The following is a 9855-nucleotide window of genomic DNA, read 5'->3' as shown; positions in this document are numbered from 1 at the left end:
TATATATATATATATATATATAAATGGTGTTTCATTTAAGTCTCAGAAAAATGTGGATTTTGGGTTACTCTTTTTAACTGAAAATTGGGGATTTTTTTTAAATCAGAGAAAAACAGGATCCCTGCTCATATCTCACTCTTCCTATGAGTTTGTGAAGTAAATTCAGTGAGGATTTCTGTTGGCAAATTCCAGAAATTTTGAGGCAATAAGAACATCAACATGGAAAGGGGTGTTGTGGAATATAGCTGCAACTGGGATATGTAATGCTGGCAAGGATGGGACATGGCTGGGATGAGTGCAGAATCCTATATACCTCTCATTAGAAATGAAAATTAAATCCTCCCAGAGAACTTCTGAGAGATACTAGTTGTACTATCCCTTTTGGGGTTTCCTCTTTCTGTATACCTGCTGAGGATCAAAAAAAGACATCTGGTATACAGCTGTAAATTTGTACTGACCCTCTACTTTTAACAGCACAGCAGCTCTGAATGGATTAAAGTAATTTTTACTATTAGAAGAAAAAGAGAGAGGAAGCGATTAATAATTCCTTAATAAAAATAGTGGTCATCTGTGTTAGAAATCAGGAAGAAGACAAGACAGGGTGGCACTTTAGGGCGTGTGTAAAATGAAACAAAGTCCCTAAATTGAAGCGGTGGATTTAAAAAAAATACCGCTTCAATTTAGGGCTGATTAAATCCCCATGTAGTGCACACACCCTGCCGACTTACCTGCCTCTCTGGCAGGGAGGGGAGGTGGGCTGCCAGCAGGTGGACTGGTCTGTGGGCTGCGGAGTGGGGCTGGTGTTTCCCTCCGTGGCAGCAGTGGCCCTCTCCCAGGTGGCACCTGCCCACAGGCACCCAGCTTGAGTGGTACTGGGGGGGCACTGCAGCCACAGAGGGAAGCACTTGGCCACCCGCACAGCTCAGGCAGAAGCAGTTTTAGTTTGCTCCACCCCAAGTCATTTAAGGCACATTGTGCCTCCGAATTTCCTCCAGCAGCTGGAATTAATGCGCAATATGCCACCAAGGCATGCAAACACTGGCACCATTAAAGTGGTACAAAAGCATTTAGCCCAGTTTAAAGTGTTGTGCGCACACACCTCTCATTTCATCTACACAAGGCCTTTGAGATTAACTGGTTCAGAGAGGCATGCTATCTTCTGATGACAGCTCATGCCTCACTGACCCAGTTAGTTGCTAAGGTGCCATCCTTCCCTACTTTTTGCCTTAATGAAAATAAATAAACAAATACAAGTTTATTAATAGATTTTACAAAGTTAACTAAGGCTCCAAATGGCAAAAAGCAAAATCTATTTTTAAAAGCAGGTACTGCTTTGTGCAATAAAAATGGGTTTGACAAATAATGATATTATTTTGGCTGCTGGAGGCCCATGAAGAGCACAGACATTTGAGCAATGATTCTCAACCATGGTGTCATGGCAGCCTAAGGTTCCATCAGATATTTTTAAGGGTGCCACATGATAATAGCTGTGTTAGGTGAGCAAACACCTACATATACTTCACCAGATAAAACAAGAGATTTCAAATAGGAATCTACAGTGTCAAAAACATGTTGACCTGTTGTGGTTTTTCTGAGTTTTTTGCAACAGAAGAATTAATTGCTCCATTATTTTTCCTCAGTCAAAAATGAGTGAAAGCTAAGAGGGGGCATTTTCCACTTCTCTGAGTGTTGGCAATGAAACTAGTGAGTTGTTTATATATTTTCAGACAACCCATTCAGGATGTGTTGGCTAAGTTCAGTTCTCGTGCTGTGTCATGCCACCATTTTAGATTAGTCAGTGTCAAGCATCCATTCCTGTGAATTGTGTTATTTGCTGCTTTTAACAAATTCAAAGTATTTGCAAGAACTAACAAGCTCAAGTGTCTCATTTATTATATTATGCTTATTCATATGTTTTTTCCATTTTGCTTAAAAATTGTGTTTCCAGTCATATTTTTGGATGCTAAGATAAATTAAATTAATTTTTTGAAACAAGGTGCCACTACATTCAGGAAAGTTATTGAGGTGTGCCATAAGTCTAAAATGGTTGAGAAATATTGTCTTAGAGGTTGTAATATCCACTTCATCTAAGCCATGGTTTATTACTAGTACTGTTATTGATCATTTAGAAGGTGCTTCATGTCAAGTGAAGGAAACCATATTTAGATGTATAGCCCTGGTGATCAAATGTTATTAAATAGATAGAAAACCATCTCCTTTTAAACATGGCTTCAATACATGCTAGATTTCATTTGTGACATTAAGAAAATGAGTATTTTCCAAGTATTTCTAGCTTTTAATATCTAGAGTCTTAAGCTTAGGAAGAATACTTACTTCCTTGCTTCACTCCTTGTTAATGTTTTACATACTGTTCACCTAATCCATATGGACATTTATATGACTTTAATGTCACAGATCAGTGTTTGTTCTTATCTAACCACTTCTCCAAAGCTCCTAATTCATGGCCAGGAAGGAAACTGGAACTGTTTCAAGTTATAACTAAACAAAGATAATTCAAGTGCTTCCCTGGACTCCATTGTCCAACTATATCTATCTATTTTATCCTGGTTTTATTTTTTGTTACACAGTGGCCATGTCTACCTGAGCAGCGGGCTGTGCAGTTGTTACTACAGTTGTTACTTATGCAAGTACTAAATGACTGCACAGTAACCTAACCAGTATTACTGTGCAGTACAGTTGCCACACATTTTTTCCCCCGACAGTACTGTGCAGTAGCAACAAGCTACTGCACAGTAGCTTGTTATTACTGCGCAATATTGTTGCCACACAGTTAGTGCCTGGCAATGCTACAGCACAGTAGCTCATTGCTACTGTGCTGTGGCGTCTTGTGTAGATGTACTCAGTAGTGGATAATAAAATTTGATTTCAGAATCAAAAAGAATCTAGTAATGTAAATTGATAATGTCAAGGGAAGAGGAAATGAAATGAAATAAATGGTTGACAATAATAGAAAATTGTTGTGTGGAAAGAAAGGAGAAAAACAAACTAGCATCCAGATGACAGAAGACAGAGAAAGAAAGGAATAACAATTCAGCATTTGCAAAATGTATTGGCAACTCCCCGCCCCACCCACCCCTTGCCCCCCCCCCCCCCCCCCCGCCATATTACTAGTCAATCTGTTATTTGTAGCAATAGACCTGAACCACATTTCTGTATCTAAGAGCTCATAAGCTTTGGAAAAATCATGAAATTAAACTTTAGAACCCCGATGTAGCTCCCGAAATAGACTGCTTTCACGCCCTGAATACACATAGCCCACAAGTTTGTAAAGTAGACGCCATTTTCTAGCACAGTCCCGTGCTTTGTCTTTTATTCCTTCATAAACCATAATCCTATCCCACAAAGAGTGGAGGAGAGGAACTGGGTATGAGTCAAAAGAAACTAAAACAAACATACACTACTCTTCTGCTTAGATTAGGAAATAAAGTTCAGGCTTCCAGGAGTTAAGTACACGTTTAAAACTTACAAAGAAAGATGGGAATACAAGAAGCAGTACATAATTTACATTCAACTATCACCTTCTATATCTTCATAACCATGTACCTGGAATAGGAAACCTAAAGTTATTGCTTGAAGAAAATGGCAGAACTCCTACCTCTGATTACTATTTATTTAAAAGAATTACATTTGGTTACTTTCTCATTTGAAATAATGAAACCTGTGTCCACATTTTTTTTTCCATTGCCTGTTTTAATGTGGGCTTGGTAGCATAGCACAATTTTCTATGTAAATTAAAACTCTTCACAGTTTTTAAAATAAAACTCTACCAGCCCCTAACAGCTATGAAATAATGAAACTATGATGGTTGGACATTCTAAGGATTGGTTATTGAATATTATTAGGTTTATCATGAAGCGTTCATTGCACTGTACTTTAAATATGCTGGAAACAGGCTGATGTCACAAAATTCAGATTTTTTTCTAAGTTCATGAATGGTTACATACAGGGACTTTGTTCAGATCCATTAAAACTATGCAAGAGCTCAAGATGTATTTATTATATTAAAAAATGGGGAAATTAGTTTTGTTTAAAAGGTCTTTGATATAAAGGATTGGCTACATTGCATGGTCCAGCTAATCTTGTTCCTCTCAATGTGATCTATAAAGACATTATGGCAAAAACAAAATAGTATGTCAAACAAATGGTTTTCTGTCTCTAGTTTAGCTTTTATCTTTATTTTTAGTCCATCTTATCCAGGTGCCTCATTTATTAATGTCAATAGATGAAATAATAACATTTCAATTGTATAATGAAGGCATTTGAACAACATAAAATGAAAAAAATAGTTAAACGTCCCATGATAGAGATTTAAGCATATGACTAATCTCAGCAATTTTCCCCTTTAAAAAAAATGCCATTTCTGTAGAACATGAAGTTCTCCGAACCAGATCTCTGTAATTTCAGTAAAGTTATCACTGTTGTTTCAAAATGTCTCATATAACAGCCCTGAGTAATCCTAACATGCTTATCGATGTGTTAAAACTCAAGGTAAATGGAAGACATTACATCCAAAAAGCACTGGCCAGGTACACTTATTATGTGGTAGGTGTGCAAAAAGCACTCCACAGCTGTAACTGAACAGACAATCAGGGCACAGAGAAGGCTGTAAAATGGTGAATCACACTCTAGATAACCCTGGATAGATGTGGTATTAGACTTCAGTGCTGTAGGTTAGAGAGACATAAAGAGCATCTGCACCACATCCCATTGCAACTCACAGTATGTCACTATCTACTAACATCGCATGGAGCATTGGAGCACCTTGCTCACCATTCTGCTTAGGGCAGTGTTCTAGCCTCAGAGGCCAGAGCTCATCTCCTCTGCCTGAGTGCTGGGCTAGCCCCACCCTGAGGGCTCTTGGTGACCCAATGCAGCCTCCACCTTCCATTGTTCTCTCTAACTAGCTATGAGCCACTGTCTGGTATTATCACACAGTGTGCAGATTTCTTTTGCATATATGTAAAGATTGCAGCTTTCGATTAAGTGCTGTGCCATTTTCTGGACATTGCATTTACACAGTTGAATGTCCAAGATGTTTATCTTGTACAGTGTTGTCTTGAATAGTCCGTATCTAGATCTCAATCTGTTAAGCTTGACCCGCACTTCTCTGTCAAGGTTGTGCCCAATGGGAGACTTGTTCGGTGGTGGTATAAAATGCTGTAGAAATATATTTCAGAGCAGATTTGTCTGAATGATCATTTCATCTCCATTAACCCATCCCTTAGCTAAATTTAGTGCAGTAAACAAGACTGGCTTGCTGGGCTCCCCACAGGCCCAGAAACCTGGCAACAGAGCTGCCGTTAGGGTCTCTCTTCTTACGTCACTTGGCCTAATGCCCTGCAATGCAGGGAATATATCTGTGTGTATGTAAGTTGTGCAGCTTGTTATGAGTCTACTACTATTGTTGGGAGCTTATCAGTCAGTGTTACACTGAGTGTCCCTAAATCTGGTTAATTGTCAACTTATTGCTTGATCCCTCAAGGTCGCATTGATTTTCTGAGAGAGGTCAATGTGTTGACATGGAATGACTTTACACAAAATGGCACCCAAACAGACTCTGAAAGACACTGAAAGCTTTTTGTGAGTCCTACAGCTAAGGTGTAACCAACAGTCATAACTGCAGGTTTTTGCTGGCGTGTCTCTGGGCACCATTTGGCAGAGCACCTACTTATGAGTGCTGCTGCAGGTAAAGTACAGGAGGAAACAGGAATTATCCCTAGCAAAACTCCCTTCCCACTTCCTCCCTCCCTCTCCTCCCAGAGAAGGCTCATCCCTCTGGGCCTGATTGCTTCAGTTCCCAACTCTCCCAGCTCCCACCCTGGGGATGGAACTCTGGTGTCTGGGTTTTCATAGATTTCATAGACATTTGGGCTGGAAGGGACCCCAGAGGATAATCGAGTCCAGCTCCCTGCCCAGGGGCAGGAAGTCAGCAGGGATCGTAGGATCCCAGCAAGATACACATCCAAAAGTGTCTTGAAGGAGTTCAAAGTGGATGCTTGAACCACCTCTGGCGGCAGTCTATTCCAAACTTTGGGGGCTCGGACAGTAAAGAAGTTCTTCCTCAACCTGAAATGGTTGCAGAGGAGTTTGTGATCATTTGATCTTGTCATCCCTTGGGGTGCTCTGGTGAACAGATGTTCCCCCAGATCCTGGGGAACACCCCTAATAAACTTATAGGTGGCCACCAGATCGTCCCTGAGCCTGCGCTTTTCCAGGCTAAAGAGTCCGATGCCGCTCAGCCTCTCGTCATAAGGTCTGTTATCCTGACCTCTGATCATGCGCATGGCTCTCCTCTGCAGTCTCTCAAGATTCTCCACATCCTTTTTGAATTGTGGAGCCCAAAACTGGACGCAGTACTCCAACTGCGGCCTCACCAAGGCCGAGTACAATGGGAAAATGATGTTCCGGGATTTGCTTAAAAAGCATCTATGGATGCAAGCCAGCGTTTTGCTCGCTTTACTAGCTGCAGCATCACACTGAAGACTCACGTTCATCTTGTGGTCAGTCATGACCCCCAAGCCCCTTTCATCTGTAGTGCTAACCAGTGTAGCACTGCCGAGCCTATTAGAATGATGTGGGTTTTTCCTCCCAAGGTGGAGAACCTTGCATTTTTCGGTGTTAAACACCATCCGGTTCTCATCCACCCATTTCATGAGCCTGGCAAGATCTGCCTGGATCACCCTCCTGTCCTCAGATGTGGATGCTTTATGCCAGAGTTTCAGCGAACTTGGTCAGCCCACTTCTGAGACCAATGTCTACATCTTGGATGAAGATATGAAAAAGTAAAGGCCATAGGACAGAGCCTTGAAGGACCCCACTGGTCACAGGGAACCGCGATGATTGGCTTCCATCAACCACCACCATCTGGGTCCTGCCGTGGAGCCAATTCCCCAGCCAGTGGATTGTGGTGAGGTTGAGGCTGTAGTTAGCCAGTTTTGCCAAGAGGTGATCATGGGATACCAGATCAAAGTCAAGATACATTTTTAAAGTCAAGATATATGACATAAATCTCTTTCCCCTTGTCCAGGTGATAGGTCACCTGGTCGTAAAAGGAAATGAGATTGGTCAAGCAAGACCTACCCACAACAAACCTATGCTGGGTATCCCTCGGGATATTGCCATCAGCTTGCCTGTATAGGATGGCCTCTTTGATAATCTTTTCCAAGACCTTCCCCAGGATAGAGGTCAGGCTGATGGGCCTGTAGTTTGCCGGATTTACTTTCCTCCCTTTTTTGAAGATAGGCACCACACTGGCCTTCCAATCCTTGGGCACTTCACCGGAGCAATGGAGTTCTCAAACATCCATGCCAGGGACTGAGCTATGATTCCTGCCAGCTCTTTAAGTACCCTTGGGTGTAAACCGTCAGGGCTGGCTGACTTGAAGGTATTCAGCCTGTCAAAGTGTTCCTTCATGAGGTCAGCTTCGATGGAGGGTAAGGAATCTACCTCACCTGGTGTCCCATGGGACCTTGGCAGCAGCATCCCATGGGACTGGTGAAAAACTGATGCAAAGTACCCATTTAGCAAGTTCACTTTTTCCTGGGCATTGTTTGTCAGTTGTCCCATCTGGTTTAGCAGGGGTCCAATGTTGCCCTTGCTTTTCCTCTGGCTCCCCACATATCTAAAAAAGGACTTTTTATTGTCCTTGATATTTGTAGCTAGCTGGAGTTCCATCGCAGCCTTGGCTTTCCTGGTTTTCTCTCTGCAGGTCCGGACCAGAGCAGAGTATTCTTCCTTGGTGGTGGTTCCAGTCTTCCATCCTTTGTAGGTCTTCTTTTTAAGATGCAGGAAGTCTGCTAGTTCCCTGGAGAGCCAAGGGGGCTGCTGTGCTCTTTTGCTGCCTTTCCTCCGAGATGGGATTTACTTTGCTTGCGCATCCAGGATTGCTCCCTTGAGGAGCAACCACTCATCCTGAACTCCCCTTCCCTTTGGGTTGTGGCCCTTTAGGGCCTCACTGACAAGCCTCCTGAGCTTGTCAAAGTCAGCTTTCCTGAAGTTGAGGACTTCTGTATTACTGTCTAACTTGCCAGCTTTATGGCGGATGGTGAAGGTGATCAGCTCTTAGTCACTGTCATCCAGCTTCCCTTCAATCATTAGGTCGCTGATTAGGTCATCCCAGGTTGCTAGTACCAGGTCAAGCAGCGCTTTACCTCTCATCGGCCCATAGACTTCCTGCGTCAGATAGAGGTCATCCACTTATGAGAGAAAACTTTGCACCCACTCAAATTTGGCTGAGCGCTCCTCCCACGAGATGTCTGGATAGTTGAAGTCTCCCATGACAACCATACACCGGGAACACGCGCCCACAGCCAATTCCCTGGCAAGCTCCTGGTCAAGATCTTGACCCTGGGTAGGGGGTCTGTAGTAGACCCCCATCATAGTATCCCCTGTGCCATGTTCTTCATGGATTTTAACCCAGAGGGTTCAAGTCCACCATGGGTGCCAATGTCGGCTTGCAGGGATGCATAGCTTTCCTTGACATAGAGAGCTACACTCCCACTGCTTTTGTCCATTTGATCCCTCCTGTACAGGGTATAGTCATCTATACCTGTGGCCCAGTCATGGGTGGAGTCCCACCAGGTCTCCATTATCCCTGTGACATCATAGTTATTTGCATTTAGCAGGAGGACAAGTTCCTCCTGTTTGTTTCCCCAAGCTCCTGGCATTTGTGTATAGGCATGCAAGTGTCCCTTTGGTGGCCCTTGCCTTGCCTACAGTTCATTCCAGGACTGGAGCAGGGGTGGGCTCCCTTAAGTGCCTTGGTCTGCTGGCTTTGCAAGGGTTGCTCAGTGGGCCAGCAGTGGTGATAGTCCCCCCATCCTCCAGTGGGCTTAGTTTAAAGACTGGTGGAGAAGGTCAGCCATTCTAACTGAGAAGAGCCTCCTCCCCAGCAGAGAGAGGTGGAGGCCGTCCCTTCCCAGCAGCTCGCTCAGATGAAAAACAGACTGAAGGCACTTCACCCAGTGGTCAGTGCTGGGTTGCAACCAGCTGTACTGCTTTTGGTCCTAGGCAGGAGAAAGGGTCCAGGCAGGGGACTCACCATAGGTCCCTTGGTATTTCTGTTGTCTGCAGACTCCACAATTGGGCATGGAAGGTTTGGACATGGAGCCTATGTTGGATCCAGGATGGTTGACCAGAGACATATGCATACATGAAACTGATGAAATGGCACTTGAATGAGTTGTCTAGGCCCAGGAATGTTTTGTGAAGAACATGATCTCCACATGGTTATCCTTGCTGTCTAAGGGAGGTCACCTGTACTGCTATGGACCTGAGAGAATTGCAGCACCAGGACAAAGAGTTTATGCAGAGGGTCAGAGACTGTTTGAGATGGAGCTATGACACCTCTGAGCATCATTAGCACCACCTCCCAGGCAAGAGTGGTGGGACAGCCTGCTGTCCACCTGCCTAGCATGGAGAGCCCCACTGCAGGGACTTCTTCCTGGGGCGACATGTCTGAGAGTCCCGGGGGGGGGGGTCGGGGGCCCTGTATAGTAGCTGTGGGGAGATGCTGCACACTGCACATTGATTGGGAGATTCTGTGTGATAGGGAGCCCTGGAACAGGAGAACTGGTGCATAGGAGCTGCTGAGCCATGGTCCATAGAGCCAAGAATGTGTCCAGCAGGCCCCCCTCTAGGGAGCAGAAGGGAGGGAGGAGACAGGGACTAAGTTGTCTGAGACCCACTGGCAGGGCTGGTATAGACTCTGCCTGCCCTCCAAGGCCAACTTGCTACCTCAAGTTGATGGTAGTCACTGGTATAGGCACAGATCCCCAAAGAGGTTCCAGGCCAGTCCCAGAGGAACAAGGGAGCAGTCAGAATGGGGGGGGGGGG

This window comes from Alligator sinensis, unplaced genomic scaffold (assembly GCF_000455745.1).
Source record: "Alligator sinensis unplaced genomic scaffold, ASM45574v1 scaffold117_1, whole genome shotgun sequence".
Taxonomy (NCBI): Eukaryota; Metazoa; Chordata; order Crocodylia; family Alligatoridae; genus Alligator; species Alligator sinensis.
This window is presented reverse-complemented; position numbering follows the sequence as displayed.